Source organism: Monodelphis domestica, chromosome 2 (assembly GCF_027887165.1).
Source record: "Monodelphis domestica isolate mMonDom1 chromosome 2, mMonDom1.pri, whole genome shotgun sequence".
In the NCBI taxonomy this organism is placed as follows: Eukaryota; Metazoa; Chordata; class Mammalia; order Didelphimorphia; family Didelphidae; genus Monodelphis; species Monodelphis domestica.
Genome location: NC_077228.1, coordinates 318,067,861 through 318,087,134, shown reverse-complemented (window position 1 = coordinate 318,087,134; position 19,274 = coordinate 318,067,861). Strand labels below are relative to the sequence as shown.

The 19,274-nt window shown below is 36.5% G+C and overlaps 1 pseudogene; it reads right to left on the bottom strand.

Annotated features, from left to right (window-relative positions):
• Positions 1-16,575: 16,575 nt before the first annotated feature.
• LOC130457839 (5S ribosomal RNA) lies at positions 16,576-16,698 on the bottom strand (annotated as a pseudogene).
• Positions 16,699-19,274: the final 2,576 nt, after the last annotated feature.

Here is a 19,274-nt window from a genome sequence, read left to right as displayed (position 1 = left end):
TAATCAGTACTCCTTTCTCTCTCCCTTATTTTACTACCCTTCCTACTACCTCTTACCAACCAAACATGAACATTTATTTCAGAGCTGCAAAACAGTGAGCAACCTTCATTAAGGTATCCAAGAAGATGATAATATATCCATGATAATAAACACCTGTTGAATTTGTTTATAGATACAATTGAATCTTGAAATAGTTGCTTCATTCATCTTGCTTATTATTATTAATGGCCAATTTGTAACATTATATCACCATTGTGATCAGTGATAGGGTAGGAAGTGTCTACTCAAAAACAAGTGACTTTTATAAGTAAAACACAGAACTAGTTGGAAGATACAAAGAAGGAAATCATGAAATAATCCCTGCCTTAACATAGTTTATTTGAGGGGGATAGTGGGGGGGATATAATATGTACATAAAGAAGACTGTACAAAATATATATAGAGAAATTTGGTGGTAATACCAAATGGTTGAGATCCACAAAGAACTGTTATAGAAGAAAGTATTTGTACTTTTTTTTTCTAAAGATGTCTTTAAATGTTGGGGTTGTTACATCAAAATATTTCTACATTACCCCTACTCTGTGAGAAGTCTCTTAAAACAAAGTAAGTTAATTAAGCAAAACTAACAAAACAGTGACCTCAAACCAAAGTATATGCAACATCGCATATCTGCTGCATCTCCAACCTGTCTATTTTAAGTATTTTTAATGATCAGAAATCTATTTTCACTCCCTCTCATTTCCTAACCCCATTAAAATAGATAAAGATAAAAACCATTTCTTTGAACTCAATATACAGAAGTTTTAAGAAATGGAGTAGAAAAGGAAAAACATGCTAAGAAAATGAATAGCCTCTGTAAAGCATAGTGGTGGAAAATGGAATGCACTAGTATTCTGTGTGCCAGAGGCATGGAAATTAGTTAAAAACAAAACAAAATAAAATTGCTTAAAAAAGGAAGAAAAACCCTTAATTGCAAAGCCATACTTATCATGCTATATCAGACTATGAAGTCCAACCATAACCAGAAAGATATGAGAGGATAGATGTTCATAGTAAAGGATTATAGTAAAGGAAACCTATCCGCAGACACTTCTCTGTGGCCCTGGGGAAATTATCTCACTTTTCTAGATGTCAGACTTTTTATTTGCAAAATGAGGTTTGATGTAAATGGCCTCTAAAATACTTAACATCTCTACATTTTTGATCCCATGAACTTTGTTGGTGGCACTCACTTAGAATAGAACAGACAAAAGAAAATTTAACAAAAAGAAAAAGAAAAACTAAATTCCAGTCAAACCTATCACACCATTACAAACAATGAAGTCAAACATAATCATAGAGGTGTGCCACAATTGTCACCAATTTCCTCCATCCATTGGAGCCATTTGTTATAAGACTATCAAACTCATTAGCTCCTTTGATGATATTATAATTGATTATCTTTCAAAATTCTAAATAGCTCTAAAGAAATGTGTTACTGAAGCTGAAGAATACTGTAGAGTCAAAACATCAGCATGTAGGATTTTGGTCTATAGAGAATTTTCATCCTGAATTATGTGGTAATCTGTTAAATGAATTTATTCATATTTTTCTTTTTTTTTAAACCTTTACCTTCTGTCTTAGAATCAATACTCTATATAGTTTCTAAGACAGAAGAGTAGTAAAGGCTATGTAATGAGGGTTAAGTGACTTGCTCAGGGTCACACAGCTAGGAAGTGTCTGAGCAAGATTTGAACCTAAGATTTCTCATTTCTAGGCTTGGTTATCAATCTACTGAGCTACCCAGCTGCCTCCTGTTCATCTTTTCCTAACTCATTTCATATTTTGGAAAAGTAAGTTTTCTTCTATCTTTTATTAAGGGGAAATGTATCTCTAAGCTGGGAAGGTCTACTTCTGTTTGTCAATAGTAGGCAGGTAATAAGGAGTTTATCCAAACTGATCAGATTTAGAGCTAGACAGAAAACCAGAGGCTTTTTAGCCCAACCTATCACTTAAAAATGAATCAATCTCTTATAGTCTGTCTTACAATAGGTACTAAGTTTCAGTTTTAAGGCAGAAATAGGCAAATGAGATTAGGTGACTAACCCAGGGTGACACATCTAGGAAGTATCTGATGTCTGATTTGAACCTAGGACCTCTAATCTCCAGACCTGGCTCTCTATCTCCTGAGCCACTTATCTGCACCTCTATCACTTTATAAAGGAGAAATTGGGGCTCAAAGAGATGCAATTAAATGGTCAATAGGCCACACAAATAGTTATCAAAAATAGCATTTGAACTGATATCCTCTGACTACGGAACCACCACTTTTTATATAATATTACCACCCCTCCTCTTGGTGCAACTTGGCTAATAATACCTCCATTTTAGAGTATAACTCTGAAACTTCTTCATTCTCCAAAGTTCATTCAGGGTGTGGGAATGTATAGTTCCTTTTCATCAATTGACTTAGATAGATGTTCTATTTAAATTTAATCTTTTAGAAGGTGTAGCCAAGATGGTAACATAGAATCAGGGAAACACTGAAACTGCTCTGAATATCCTTCTAAAACAAACTTTATAAAGTAACACAAAATGGCAGAAATCAAAGCAGGATGAGCAAGAGAGGTCTCCCACTAAACACAATGTATGGGGGACCCAATCAGAGGCAAAAATGTACAAAGAAAACTGCAGGCTGATTTGTCCCCCTTCTACCACACCAGATGAAGAACTAGAACCTAGGCAAACTTGGAATTCTGGGACATGGGCTACACTAACAAAAATAAAGAAATAAAAAGCATTGCAGACTTACACCTGATGGTTCCAAGCCTTGGCAATGAGATTTGGAGCTCTATAACACTGTGTATACTTGGGCCTCTAAGGCAGAAGTAGCTTTTAGCAACATTGGCAGTGGCAGTAAAGATAGCCTTAGTACAAAACCCTGTGAGAAAAAAGCTAAGGTAGAAATGACCAGCAACTTGCAGACCTCCCAGTCATTGAGTGTGAAAATGAGCAAACAACAGCAAAGAAAGCTTTTAACTCTGGAAAATGTCTGTGGGGGGAAAAGGAGCAAAAAAAAATGAGAAGAGATGGTGAGAAACAAACACATGCAAACTCTCCAAAAAAAATGGAAACTAGCCATGATCTCTGGAACAACTTAAAAAGGACTTCAAAATCAAGTAAGATAGGTAGAAGACAAATGGGAGAAAGAAATGGAAGTAATGCAAAAAGAAAATAACAGCTTAAAAAGTAAAATTGGTCAAATGGAAAGAGACACAGAAATCAAATGAAGAAATAAACTGACTAAAAAGCAGAAATGACATATTGGAAGAATAGGCAAAAAAAGTTCAATGATGAAAAGAGTGCAATAAAAAGTAGAATACACCAAATAGAAAAGGATAATCAAAAGATTATGGATGAAAATCAATATTTTAAAACTAGAATTGGGCAAATAGAAGCTAATGATTTCATGGGATATAAGGAAATAACAAAACAAAATCAAAAGAATGAAAAATAAAAGAAAATATGAAATATCTCATCAAAAAGTTGAACTAGAAAATAGATCCAGGTGAGACAATTTGAAAATGATTGTACTACATGTAAATCATTACCAAAAAAAAAAGCCTTCACATTATATTACAAGAAGTTATCCAAGAAAACTGCCCTGACATTCTTAAATAAGAGGGCAAAATAGACATTGAAAGAATCCACAGATCAACTCTTGCAATAAATCCCCAAATGACAACTCCCAGGAATGTTATAGCCAAGATCAAGACCTTCCATGCAAAGGATAAAATACTGGCTGCAGACAGAAAGAAACAATTCACATATTATGAATCCCCAGTCAGGATTACAAAAAATCTGGCAGCTTCCACACTGAAGGACCATAAGACTTAGGCTATGATTCTCCAGAAGGCAAGGTAACTGGGACTATAACCAAGAGTCACCTACACATCAAAATCAACTATATATTCTTGTGGGGGGAAAGTATGGACATTTAATAAAATAGAAAATTTCCAAGTATTCCTGAAGAAAATACCAGAACTAAACAGAAAATCTGATATACAAATACAAAATTCAAGAGAACCATAAAAAAGTTACATAAGAAAGAGAAAACAATTAAGGGCTTCAATAATGTCAAATTGATTATATTCCTATATGGAAAGATGATATCTGTAACTCCTAAACATTGTTATCATTAACACGGTAGTTTGAAGAAATACAAATAGACAGAAGGTGTGGTATTAAGTTGTTTAGGATGACATAAAAATAGGGTGAAAATGAGTATTGTACAAAGAAAAATGTTAAGGAATAAGTAAATGGGGTAAATTAAATCACATAAAGAGGTGTGTGGTGGGAGAAGAATACTATTACAAGAAGGGGAGGATGAGGGTGTGATGACAGATAATACTTAAACCTCAGTCTCATTAGAATAGGTTCAGAGAGGGAAGAATAGTCAAATTCATTGTGCTCTAAAATCCCATCTTACCCTATAAGAAATAGAAGGGAAATAAGGAAGAGGAGTGTGTATAGGGGAACAATATAAGGGAGGGAAAAGTTTGAGGGGTGATTAAAAGATTCTAAAGAGAAGTAGGAAGGAAATAAGAGGTGGTAGGAAGGGGAGTAAAATAAAGGAGTAGTATAGACTAAAAGCAAAACACTGGTGTGGAGGGAAAGAGTGAAAGAAAAAAGGGCAGGATTAAAAGAGGAAATCAAAATGATGGGGAAAAACAGATGGTAATCATAACTCTGAATGTGAATGGGTTGAAATCACCCATAAAATGGAAGTGGAGAGCAAAGTGGATTAAAAACCAAAATCCTAGCATATGTTTTTTGTGAGAAACACATTTGAGGCAGGTAGAAGCACATAGAGTAAAGGTAATAAGGTGAAGAAGAATTTATTGGGCATCAACTGAGAAAAAGAAGATAGAAGTAGCAATAATGATCTCAGAAAAAACTAAAGCAAAATTATATCTGATTAAAAGAGATAATGAAGGTAATTATATCCTGATAAAAGACAGTATAGATAATGAAGAAATATCAGTACTCAATATATATATGCAACAAATGATATAGCATCCAGACTTTTTAAAGGAGAAACTATGGAAGAGAATGAGATACTGAAGGAAAAACAAGGACTGGATTTTGCAGGGTTATCTCATGTAAAAAGGAGCTAGAATTTTGGCTGCCAATGGGGGATGGGGATGGATTCTCTAGCTAAGAAAATCAGGTGATCAGTTGGGGATACACCCCCTTTTCCCTTCTGAACTGAGGAAGAAAGGAACAATCTCACTGAGCTTATCTGGCTACAAATCCCTTGTTGAACTGAAGAGATCCAGACCAACCATTTGTCTTTATAGTCGAAGGATAGAGACTTTTTTTTCCTGTGGGGAAGGCAATAGCCTATCTATCAGAAGATTTCCTTCAAAAACTATATCTCTGTCTCAAGAAAATATATCATATTGAATACACAAAAAGCTTAAGGTATTCTGGGACTCAGTCCCCAGACTTGAGCTTCAACCCCTGAAGAAACTCTAGGTGGAAAATAGATTAAGGACTTCCTGTTCCCTCTTCCCTAACCTAAAATATCAAACCAATCCCCTAATAAATAACTCTTTTAACTTACTGAGGAACCAGACATCTTCTTCAAAGTACTAAAGAGAATCATAGATACCATTAAGCTAAGGAAGAGAATAGTAACATATATTGAAGGTAATTTTCTCTTAACCTTCATCTCTGGTCAGAGACCCAACTACATTTTCTCTGGGACATCTCTGCCTGGGAGGGAAGTGGTGTTTCCCTTTATCTGTTCCCTCCCTCTCAGTTACCTGTCAAACTTGGGTTCCTGATACCCCACTAGTACAAAACTAATGGAGCTTAGGAGAAAATAGTAAAACTATACTATTGGAAGACCTCGACCTTCCCCTATTAGATCTAGATAAAATAAATTGAACCAAAAAAATAGCAAAGAATAAAAGTGAATAAAATTTTAGAAAAGATAATGTTAATAGATATCTGGAGAAAATTCAATTGGAATAAAAAAATGAATATACATTTTCAGTAACACATGGTACATATACAAAGATTGACCATGTACTAGGGAATAAAAACATAGCAAACAAATAGAGAAAAGCAGCAGTAATAAATGCAACTTTTTAGATCATATCAGACTAACTAGCAACATTTCTAATTCATTGTTATACCATCTTTAGTTGGCTGGATAATTACATCCATAATATAAACTAATGTTTATATGATTTGTTACATATCTATTATCTCTCCTAATTCTCTCAACTATTTACCTCTGAATAACTTTTTTTTACAAAGGAATAGCATGTAGCAGATACTGCTGCTTCTATTACCAATATTGCTACTACTACCATAATTATTTCTATTGTGATTACTGTTACTACCACTGCTAACATCATCACTATTGCTACTACTGTTACTATTCATGAGACAACAAGGCATTTTGGATAGAGAGCTGATCTCATACTCAGCAACATAGTGTGACAAGGAAATCACTTTAAAAGACTGATATATATTAATTTAAGGTCGCCAAGGAATTCAGCTATGTAATTCCTAAATGAAAACTCAAGTCAGCAGTCAACCTTTTATGGAGTTTAATTACAAACAGGAGGAAGAAAGGTATTAGAGATAGAGAGAGAGAGGGAGAGAGAAAGGGGAGAGAAGGGAATAGGGCTTAAATACCCCTTCTGTTTAGGCTGGGCCAACAGGCCCAAGCCCTTAGATAGCTGAGGCAAAGAAAAGAGATCAGTCCCTATCACTCACATGACCAAAATGGAGAAACAGTCTCAGGGGCCTCCACCTCCAGCTTCCTTCAGAGCAAGCACAACCTCTCAGAGCAAAACCTCTCCAACCAACCACCCCTAGTCCTCAGACCCCACTATCTTTAAGGAAACCATCCAAGTTCCCTCCCCTCAGTTCTCATATCTACCAATCACTGTCCATGTCTTCCCTGTGCCAATGGTGGCTCTACCTTAACCCAGGACCACCCAGAGGTCTGTGGCTTTGCACATGTCTGTTGAAGGTCATATTCTCAAATAATTAAATCTTGATCCTTTGCTGCAGCCCTTCCTAAATCCTGTTACCCTGAGTAGGGTGGAGATTGGAATAATTAAATTTTGATCTATGCTGCAGCCCTTTCCATTGTTCAGCAAAAGGTTTCTATACTAAAGTAATCTTAAGAAGGGAGGAGGAGGGACCTCCCTTGCCAATGGGGTTCACATTCCAATGGTGAAATTTCCAACATTCACAAGTCTAAGAAATTTTAAGGTTTACAATAGGGATTTGAATCCTTCCTCTGGCATCTGCCTTTGTGACCTTGGTGAAGTCCCTAAATTCTTATTCCTTCAAAAAACTCTGAAAGACCATATTTTGCAGAACAGTTGTTAAACTTTAGTGGAAGGAATGTCTTCTGTCTAAATCAGTTTAAGAAAAAATCTTTTAAAAAGTTTATATTTGCATATTAGTTTTTTATAAGTTCAAATGATATTTAATTTTTACAAATAACTCTCTATGTGATTGTATTTGCTTTTCATAATAACATAAAGGGTAGGTGCTATTAACCCTGTTTTACAGATAAAGAAAAGTTGGCTTCATTGGTTAAATCAATCAGTCAACAGGAATTTATGAAGTCATTTCTATGTGCTAGAAACCGTTCTAAGTGAAGAGAATATAAAAGTAAGCAAAAGACAGTCCCTCCTTTAAAAGAGCTCACAGTCCAATGTGGGAGACAAGATGCAAACAAAGCATGTACCAACTATAAATTAGACATAATCAACAGAGGGAAAACACTACTATTAAGAAGGACAGGAAAATATGAATACAGAATGAAGTATGCCATTCTTCACTTTATTTTCTCTATGAATTTTCCTCTAGTGCAAGTGATAAATGTCTTCTTTAACAACATGGTGGACATGGAAATATATATTATATGACAAAATATGTTCAACCTATATGATATTATCTGTTATCTTGGGCAGGGGGGGGGAGGTTGGGAGGGAATGAGAAAATATGGTTTGCAAAATGTTAAAAAATGATTTTTAGAAATCAAATCAACATATAACCTGAAAAAAATAAAAAAATATATAGGAAAAGACTACTTGAAAAAGATTGTTTTTTAATTGATACTAAAAGGAAACCAGAAGGCAAATATAGGTAGGTAACTCTAGACATGAGAACTAGGTAATGTAAATGCCAGGAATCAGGAAATGGATTGTCTTATTCAAGAAATAGCAAAGTTACCAGCACTGAATTTTAGAGTCTTTGGGGGAGATTTATAAGAAAACCAAAAAAAATATTATTTTTTAGAAAACTTATTTTCTAAATAAATTTATAGAAAATATTTATAAATATTTTATATTTTATCCAACAGTAGGGGATAATGATCCAGTTGAGTATATCAAAAAGAGGGATGTCATGTTTAAACCTTAACTTTAAGAAGCTAAGTTGGGGATTTGAGACAGGGAGATCAACCAATAGTCTATTGGACTATTCTAGTCATAATTTGCTGAGGACTTTCACTAGAGTGGTAGCACTGTCAGAAGAGGTAAGAAGGGATTATGTGAGAGATGCTCAGAAAATAAAATTAATATGATTTCATAACAGATTGGCTATGGATAGTGAGACATGTGATTCAAGAATGATACCTAGGTTGCATGACTGGGTAACTGAGAGAATCAGTTTTAGATATGTTGAATTTTAAAAAGTCTGTGCATCCTTCACTTCAAAATATCAATAAATAAGTTTGGATATGAGAGTGGAGACCAATAGAGAGATTATGATTGTACACATAGATTTGAAAATCAGTAGCATAGAGACACAATTGAATCCACTGGAATTGATAAGATTCTCATAATACGTTAGAGGAAACAGTGATGAGGACTAAGAACAGAGCCCCAGGGGGCACTTGCAGATGGTAGACATGACATGAATAGGGAACCAGAAAAAGAATGAATAGAAGTAGTCAGAGAGAAAGCAGTGCAGAGAGAAAAGAGTATAAAGGAAAAGAAGAGTAATTGATACTGTTAAAGCCAACAATAGTAAAGAAGAATAAGAATTTAGAAAAAGCTATTGGATTTGACAATTAAGAAATCATCAGGAATATAATTTCTGAACAAGATGGCACAGTAGAATCAGAGAAAGCTTGAACCATTAGAAGTATCCTCTCCCACCAACATTATAATAATTCCTCAAAACAAATATTGGAGTGAAAGAAACAACAAGAAGATGGAGATGGCATGAAATAACTTTCATGAAGAGAACAACTTGATATGCAGGCATAGAGGGTCTCATTCAATGGGGTGAGAGAGGATGACAGCCTGCAGAAGGATACATCAAAGAATACTAGGACAAGCCAGAAGCAAGTCCTTTTACCCCACATTTACTGTTCTAGGTTCTCAACCTGGGCCTAAGACAATGGCAAGACACTGAGACCCTGCCTAAGTCAATAGCAGTGCAACCCCAAACACATCTCTTAAAGTTCCAATCCCTAGCCCAAGTCTGCAGTGAGGTCCTGATCCTAGTGCAAGGTATTATATGGTACGCCTGATTTTTGTAAACCATAATAGGACTACAGGCTCTAGTATAAGGCAGTCCAAGTGTGCCTAGCCTGTATAAGACAAGATTGAGATCAAGAACCCCTCCCCAAGCCAGAGGATAGACTATGAGTCTGAGCACAAAGTAGTTCACAGTGCTCTGACTTTTGCCTTCAACAATCTTAGAAGGTGATTGAATTAATAGTACGGGGTGGCTTTCAGAGCTCCCAGTCTACAGGTCATATTACCACTTTAGAAGAACTAAAACTTGAAGAAACCCAAAAATAGAGCTAAGGATAGAATTAGGGGGAAATGAAGCTTAAGAGAATACCCACTGTCTTCTGAGAAAAAGAACCCACATTCAAGATAAAAATGAAAGTCATGGAAAAGAGTAGGAAAATGAACATGCATAAAAAACTAATCATAGAAAAAATTTATGGAGACAAAGAAGAGCAAGGCACAGACACAGAAAGAAAGTGAAAACAATGTAAACACATGCAGAACTACAAAGAAAAATATGAATGGATTTCATTACCTTGAGGAGTTCAAAAAGGATTTCAAAAAACAATTAAGAGAGGTAGACCAAAAATGGGGAAGAGAAATTAAAACAATGGAAGAAAATAATAACAGAATTGGCCAAATTAAAAAGGAACTTCATAAGATCACAGAAGTAAATCATTCCTTAAAAGATGGAATGGGGGTGGGGAGTCAAGATGATGAATTAGAAACAACAATATCAATTCTTCTGTGAATACACTTCAAAGGGGACAGGAATCCAATTCCAACAACAAGAAAGAACTATGGGACTCTCCTGCTCAATTCAGCTTAAAAGGTATTCAGAGAAGCTTGAATTTGTAGATATAAAGAAAAGAAATAAGAAAGGTCCCAATACCCCTCTACAACATACTGTGCAGAGACTTGGGTGGAAGGTGGGATCTTAGGGTGAGGGCTCCAACCAGGACAGAGTACCTTGCTACAACTATGTGAAGGTCAGGGATCCTACCACAGCCAACAAAGAGGCAGCTGGCAGAGAGGAGCAGAGGAGAGGGCAGGCTGGTCACAGCCTTTGACCACAACATCCCCATCTTAGACATCTTCTGGCAGTTGGGGAAGTTTTGGCCTCAGGGTACATTCAGCTCTGCAGATCAGCTCAACAGGTTTAATCCAGTATACCAGTAGAGCAGATAAGAAGCCTCCAGAGGGCAGAAAAGCTTAAATTCACAGAACCAGAAAACAGATAGAGAGAGAGAGAGAGAGAGAGAGAGAGAGAAAAGAAAGAGGATAAGTAAACAATAGAAGAAAATAAAAGAAAATTTGATTGAATGCTTCTATTCATAAAAACAACAAAGAACAGATGGAACAGATGAGCACCAAGGAACATTAAACAAGACCTTAGAAATTTCAGTGAAATGAACTCAGTCTCTGGAAGAGCTCAAAAAAAGATTAAAAAAAACATTTCAAAGAAAACTGGGAAAAGAACTTAAAAAGAAAAATAGGTAATTTGGAAACAGAGGCACATGAACTAAAACAAGAAAATAGTGAGTTGAAAGCCAGAATTGACCAGCTTTAAAACGAGGCAAAGAAATTAAAAGACAAAGAGAAGGAGTTACAAAGAAAAATAGATCAAAATGAAAAGGAAGATCAAAAAGTCATGGATGAAATTCAGTCTTTAAAAATTAGAATTGAACAACTAGAAGCTAATGACTTCACAAGGCCAACAAAACCAATGCAACCAAAATTAGAAGGAAAGCAACAAACTGGAAAAACCTTTTTATGAGAAAATTCTCTGACAAAGGGTTTAATGTCTCAAATATATAAGGAACCAAGTTAAATTGACAAAAATAAAGCCATCCCACAGTTTACAAATGGTCAAGGGATAGATGAAGAAATCAAAATTCTTAATAACCATATGAAAATGTGTTCTAAATCCCTCCTGATCCCACCTCAAACCTAGAAAATTTGCCAATATGACACCAAAGGAAAATAATAAATGTTGGTGGGATGCGGCAAAATTGGAACATTAATGCATTGCTGGTGAAATTGTGAATTGATAGGAAAATTCTGGAAGGCAGTTTGGAATTATGCCTCAAAATGAATGCTTTGACTTCCAGGTAAATATGGCAGCAGTCTAGATACAGCACTCTCCCTCTACTCAAAGCCTACCGATATAGACTACCTCAAAAGGCCAAAAAACCAAATTCATATGGAGAAAAGGATGCTACAGTAGGGCACAGCATTGAAGATACATGGGATTTCGACATTTCCACACTATAATGGATGAAAAGCTCCCACCAAAACGTGAGCTGATCTATCCTCCCCCACCCCACCAACCAAACCAGAGTCAGAGCCAGCATGCGCCAGAGTCAGTGAGTGAGGGGCACCTCTAGAGCAAGAGTGGGACACCTATAGGTCCTTGGAAGCTGACTAAGACCAGCAAAGACCTACCCCTGAGAAGAGGTAGACATGAAACCCCAAAAGGCTGAAGAGCACAGGCTGTGAGCACTCGTGGGAAGATAGCACAGAGAACGGCAGCAAACAGCGGAAGCTGCAGAGATTCAGGAGCTTACCTCAGGCAAAATCCTTGCTTCTCTACTCCATATGTAGAGAGCCTGCCCATCACACTCAGATTTCTGACTAAAAAGGGAAGGAAAAACCTCCACAGTGAAGGCAAATAGTGCCCAGGAACAATAACCTTCCTCTACCAAGAAAAATAAGAAGTAAAGTTGACCCTAGAAAAATTTTACGGGGGGAAAACCCAGGCTATAGAGGAAATAGAAGAGGAAATTCAAATAAATGCACCAAAACCTCTCTCCCCCCCCCCCCAAATTGAAATTGTGCACAAGCTCTTGAAGAATTTAAATTGGATCTTATCAAAAAGATTGAAGCCTTCTGGCAAGAAAAGTGGGAAATAGTTCAAAGAGAAAATAATAGTTTAAAAGACAAGAACTCCCAATTGGAGAAACAGCTGAAAACCACAAAAAGCAGTATAGACCAAACTGAAAAGGAAAACCAGTCTTTAACATACATAATTAGGCAACTAGAAGACAATGATCTTGCAAAACAACAAGAATTAATAAAGCAAAGTCAAAAGACTGACAAAAATGGAAGAAAACATAAAAATATTTCACACTGAGAAGATGACAGATCAGGAAAGCAGAGCAAGGAGAGACAATTTGAGAATCATTGATCTACCTGGAAACCCCCAAATAAAACAGAAATCTTGACATCATTCTACAAAAAAATCATCCAAGAAAATTGCCCAGATGTTTTTGAACAAGGGGGAAAATAGACATCAAAAGAGTTCATAGAACACCCTCTACACTAAATCCTCAAAAGACAAGTCCCAGGAATGTAATTACCCAATTCAAGAGCTTTCAAGCTAAGGAGAAAATTAATTCCAATACCAAGTAGCACCAATCAGGATCACAGAAGACCTGACAGTTTCCACAGTAAATGACCTCAAGGCTTGGAATATGATATTCAGAAAGGCAAGAGAATTGGGTCTTCAACCAAGGATCACCCATCCATCAAAATTGACTATATACTTCCAGGGGAAAGTATGGGCATTCAACAAAATAGAAGATTTTTAGGTATTTGTAAAGAAAAGACCAGAACTAAGTGGAAAGTTTGATATCCAAACACAAAAATCAAGAGAAAAATGAAAAGGTAAATAAGAAAGAGAGGATAAAGGGGGAAATATTTTATTCAATCTTTCTTCTTTGAAAGCTTTAATAAAATCAAATTGTTTATATTAATATATGGGGAAAATGTTATTTGTAACTCTCAAAAATTATATTCACTATTATAGTAATTAGAAGAATCATTCGCAGGAAGAGACTGGGGTAATTAGTGCTATAAGATATGCAAAAAGAGAAAAAGGCAGGGGGGAAATCAAAGATGGTACCAAAAGATACTTGAAGAAATAAAATAAATAGGATAATCTTTATTACACAAAGATGCACATGGGATGTGGAGGGGAAGAATACTCTTATAAGAAGGAGGCAAAGAGAATGCTAAAAAGTAATACTTAAACCTTAATCAGTGAAATCAATTCTGAGAGGGAAGAGCATCTATGTCCATTGGGGTCTTGAATTCTATCTTATCCTACAGGGAAAGTGAGAAGGGAAAACTAAGGGGGTTGAGGATGAGGGAGTACAAAAAGAGAGTGAAAGAGAAGGGGGAGGGAACTTAACAGACCATAAAAAATAAGAAGTGAACAAAAAGGAAGGGGCTATAAAGGAAAGCATATCAAGGGATGGGATTAGGGGGATTGATTAAAAGCAAATCACGGGTTTAAAGGATATAGCAGAAGAAGAAAGGACAGAACTAGGAGAGAATATCAAAATGATGGGGAATACACAAGTGACAATCATAACTTTGAATATGAATGGGATGAATACCCATAAAAAAAAAGAAAAAACAAATAGGAGAGTGTATTAGAATCCAAAATTCTACCATATGTTGTCTACAAGAAACACACCTGAGGTGGGGAGACAATTACAAGTTTAGAATTAAATGTTGGAGCAAAACCTATTGGGCCTCAACTGATAGAAAGAAGGCAGGAGTAACACTCATGATATCTGACAAAGCCAAAGTAAAAATAGATCTGAATAAAAAGGATAGAGAAGGTAAATACATCCTGATAAAAGGCAGTATGGACAATGAAGAAATATCACTAATCAACATGTATGCACCAACTGGTATAGCATTGAGATTTCTAAGAGAGAAACTAATGGAATTGAAGGATGAAATAGATAGTAAAACTATACCAGTGGGAGACCTGAACCTACCGCTATCAAATTTAGATAAATGAAATAAAAAAATAAATAAGAAAGAGGTAAAAGAGGTGAATGGAATTTTAGAAAAAATAGTTAATAAATATATTGAGAAAAATAAATAGGGACAAAAAGGAATACATCTTCTTTTCAGCAGCACATGGTACATTCACAATGGCTGACCATGTACTAGGTCATTAAAACATGGCAAACAAATGCAGAAAAGCAGAAATAATAAATGCAAACTTTTGAGATCATAACACAATAAAAATAATGATAAGTAAGGGTACATTGAGAGCCAAATCAAAAATCAATTGGAAATTAAATAATATGATTCTCCAAATCCGGTTAGTTAGAGAACACATCATAGAAACAATAATTTCACTGAAGAAAATGACAATGAGGAGACATCCTTTCAAAATCTTTTGGATGCAGCCAACCAGAATTTAGGGGAAAATTTATATCCTTGAGTTCATATACTAATAAATTTGGGAGGGCAGAGGTCAATGAATTGGACATTCAAATCAAAAACCTTGAAAGGAAACAAATTAAAAATCCCCAGAAGAAAACTAATTTACAGATCCTAAAAATTAAGGGAGAAATTAATAAAATAAAAAAAAAACTTTTGAACTAATAAATAAGACTAGAAGCTGTTATTTTGAAAAAAACAAACAAAATAGACAAAGTACTATTCAGTATAATAAAAACAGGAAAGAAGGAAACCAAATTAATAGTATCATAGATGAAAATGGAGAACTCACCTCCAATGAAGAGGAAATTAAGGCAATAATTAAAAACTATTTTGCTCAATTATACATCAATAAATATGCCAATCTAGGTGATATGGATGAATATTTACAAAAAATATAAATTGCCTAGATTAACAGAAGAGGAAATAGAATTCTTAAAGTATCCCATATCAGAAAAAGAAATTGACCAAGCCATCAAAGAACTCCCTAAGAAAAAATGCCCAGGGTCTGATAGATTCACAAGTAAATTCTATCAAACATTAAAAAAAAGCTAATTCCCAAACTATACAAACTATTTGACATAATAAGGAAAAAACAGGGAGTTCTAACAAATTCCTTTTATGACACAAATATGGTACTGATTCCAAAGCCAAGCAGGTCAAAAACGGAGAAAGAAAACTATAGACCAATCTCCTTAATAAATATAGAAGCAAAAATCTTAAATAGGATACTGGCAAAAAGACTCCACCAATTCATCATGAGGGTTATTCATTATGATCAGGTAGAATTTATACCAGGATTGCAAGGATGGTTCAAAATTAGGAAAACCATCCACATAATTGACCATATCAACAAGTAATCCAACAAAGCATGATGATTTAAAAATTAAAAAAAAAAAACAAAAACTTGGACATCACAATAAAAGAAATTATCAATAAAAACTGCCCTGATATTATTGAACAAGAGAATGAAATAGAAATTGAACAAATCCAGAAATGACATCAGGAAAAAAAATCCACAAATATTGACTCCCAAGAATATTTTAGCTAAATTCAAGAGCCCCTAAGCCAATGAGAAAATTGTACAAACAGCCAGAAAGAAATAATTCAAATACAATAAAGCTATAGTCAGGATTACATAAGATTTGTCAGCCACCAAATTAAAGAATTGGAAGGCTTGTAATATGATATTCTGAAAAGGGATGTTGGTTGTCTCTCGAACCGAGGATGACGATTTGTCTTTGTGTGTTTTTGTACACAAAGATACCTGTGCATGAAGATTTAAGTGGAAAAGTTGATGCACAGAGACAGTCCCACTCTCTCAGCATTGGAAGCCTGGGTCCATTGGCATGAAAAGTCGTTACACCTGGAGACTTCCTCAGCTGCATTGGATGGCCGTGTTGTCTTTTGTGCTCCATCACACCCTAAGCACTCCACAGTGCCTTGCTGCATCGCCATCTCAGCCATTGAACCTTCTTGTTGGTTTCTTCTGCCTGTTCAGCCGAAGCAGTCTTCATATGCTGGGTGAGCAAAGCCCTAGTTCACCAGGGGTCGATGTCGAACCGATAGCTACCCTCACAAGGTTTAGCCGGCCTGTCAAAGCTGTTGCCTGGGGTGTGGCCGCTGCCGCATGCTAGCAGCTACTAGGAGCCACAAGTGAGAGCTGGGTGCCAGGTGAGGGTCAGTGGCTGGAGAGCTGCCCTAGAAGGGCACAACAAGCCCTCCATACCAGAGATATTACTGCTCCCTGAGCATCTTATACACCCCTTTAGCCTACAGCACCCTACTACAGCACCTACAGCAATACTACAGTATTCCCAGGTGGTCTCCCATCCAGGTACTAACCAGGCCCAACCCAGCTTAGCTTCTGAGATCAGACGAGATCGGGCGTGTTCAGGGTGGTATGGCTGTAGACTGGAAAGGGATAGATATAAGTTTAAAACCCAAAATCATCTCCCAGCAAAATGAGTATATGCTTTCAGGGGAAAATGGTCATTTAATAAAAGAGATGATTTCCAAGTATTACTGGTGAAAAGACCAGACCCAAAATGTAAAAAGAAAGAGAAAATTTAAGTGATCCAATAAGATGAAACTTTATGTATTCTGTGACAGAGGCTGGCACTAAAGAAAAAGTACCAGGCTGAAGAGTGTGTGAAGCTGATCACCTCGATGGGGGAGGAGCCCCAAGAGATTGGAATCTTGGGGGGGAGAAGAATCTGGCTGGTCACGGAGTTGGTATCTCAGTAGGGCCAAGCCAAAGAGAGAAGGTTGAAAAAAAAATTCTCCTGAGGGTTACTTACTTTTTCCTGCTTGTGACTGGAAATCTTTCCTCCCAAAACTTCCCAATCAAAGGGACCCAGAGCAGAGAAACCTAAGAAAGCCATTTCAAATCTCTGTCAGACTTTACTTCAGCTCCTGTAGCCCTGAGTCTGAACTGTGGCCAAGGGGCCAAACCCAGGGTGAGTCAACCTGACTTTCTCTCAGAGTGTTCAGGCTGCAAAGGCCTGAGTTCCTCCCAAACTCAAGGAGGGAGGGGAAAGTTTTTTAGATAGAGACAGAGACCCCTTTTTCCCACTTTCCTTTCTCATTCTTCCCCTGCCAGTTATTCCTTTGTATTACCACAACTGAGTTGACTTTAAAATAATTATCTTTCTCCAAGTTGAGTGTGAGTGAACAGATCAAGGGGAGACCTTTTGGTCTTCAGTAGTGGTGGGGGGACAAGAGGGACAAAAGCAAATCTCAGAGAGCAGTCTTAGCTAAGGAAGGAAGGCAGAAAGGGGAAAATCTTCAAACCCCTCTCCTCTCTCTGAGCCAAACTTAAACATCAGCTGTCTCACTTTTGTCCCGCTTTGATAAGGGGGAGGTCTCCACTCTTCTCCTCTCTCTCTATTCTGAAAAACTGAACCCCTTAGTTACAAATAAGCAACCCCTCAAATTCAAATGGCACCCCAGATGGGACTTGAACCTACAAACCCTGGCTTTGGAATTTTGTTTTGCCCTTAAGTTGTTCCCCTTGGCATCTTGCCCAACTATCTGTTTCTCCACCACTAAAATTTTAAAGTTTTAGTTTTCCTTTCTATCATCTCCCTTTTTATACTTTATGCTTATGCCCTCATGTTTTCTCCCTGGGGATACCTCGCAAATTTGTGCTTTTTTTTACTAGATAATGCTAGAGCCTGGCATCATGCAATATAATGATTATTCTTTGCTACCACTTCTGAATAACGGGGTTTGCTCCAGAATTGTTACTTCCATGGATTTCAGGTCTGGGGTTTCCTGTTCTCTCAGTCTTCAGTGAAAGCAACACTGCTTAAGCTATTAGAGTCCTGACTCCCATATTTTTCCCAGATAATATGCATTTTGACCTTTCCCATTTCTCTTATTTTGTCACTTTTCATAGTGATGTTTCATCAGGCAGTTTCTCACTACATGTCCTTGACGAGAACATAAAAAGAAATTCCTGGTATCTCTTTGCATCCTTTGTTAATTTGGGGTTATCTGTTTATACTGTGTGGTTTATCTGTTAAATGTCTTAATTGTTGTCAGGTTTTTAACTGCCTCTAATTCTTTTTGCCTTAATATTTCAGAGGTCTCTTGGAGCTTTTTCTTTAGATCATCTTTTTCATTTTCCTGCTCTACTTTGTTATCATGGAGATAGGTGGAAATGTCCCTTAATTCATTAAGTGAGATTGTATCAAATTTCGGGCAATAGTTCCTGAAGAAATCCCTCAAGTGCATATCACAACCCTTGAGAAATTGTCTCCTCACATGTGCCTCTGATTCTTTTGAATCAGGATTAAAGCCTAACAGTCCTTCAGTTTTGTTTTTTTTTTCAATAAGGCAATCAAAAAATGTACTTGGGTGTTCATTTTTCATTATCCTTTTTTTTAAATATTATAATATTTTATTTGATTGTTTCCAAGCATTATTCATTAAAGACAAAGATCATTTTCTTTTCCTCCCCCATCCACCCCCAGTAGCCGATGCGTGATTCCACTGGGTATCACATATGTCTTGATTCGAACCCATTGCCATGTTGTTAGTATTTGCATTAGAGTGTTCATTTAGAGTCTCTCCTCTGTCATGTCCCCTCAACCACTGTAGTCAGGCAGTTGCTTTTCCTCGGTGTTTCTACTCCCACAATTTATCCTCTGCTTATGAATAGTGTTTTTTCTCCTAGATCCCTGCAGATTGTTCAGGGACATTACACCACCCCTAATGGAGAAGTCCATTACATTAGATTATACCACAGTGTATTAGTCTCTGTGTACAATGTTCTCCTGGTTCTGCTCCTCTCACTCTGCATCACTTCCTGGAGGTTGTTCCAGTCTCCATGGAATTCCTCCACTTTATTATTCCTTTTAGCACAATAGTATTCCATCACCAACATGTACCACAATTTGCTTAGCCATTACCCAATTGATGGGCATCCCCTCGTTTTTCAATTTTTGGCCACCACAAAGAGCACAGCTATGAATATTTTTGTACAAG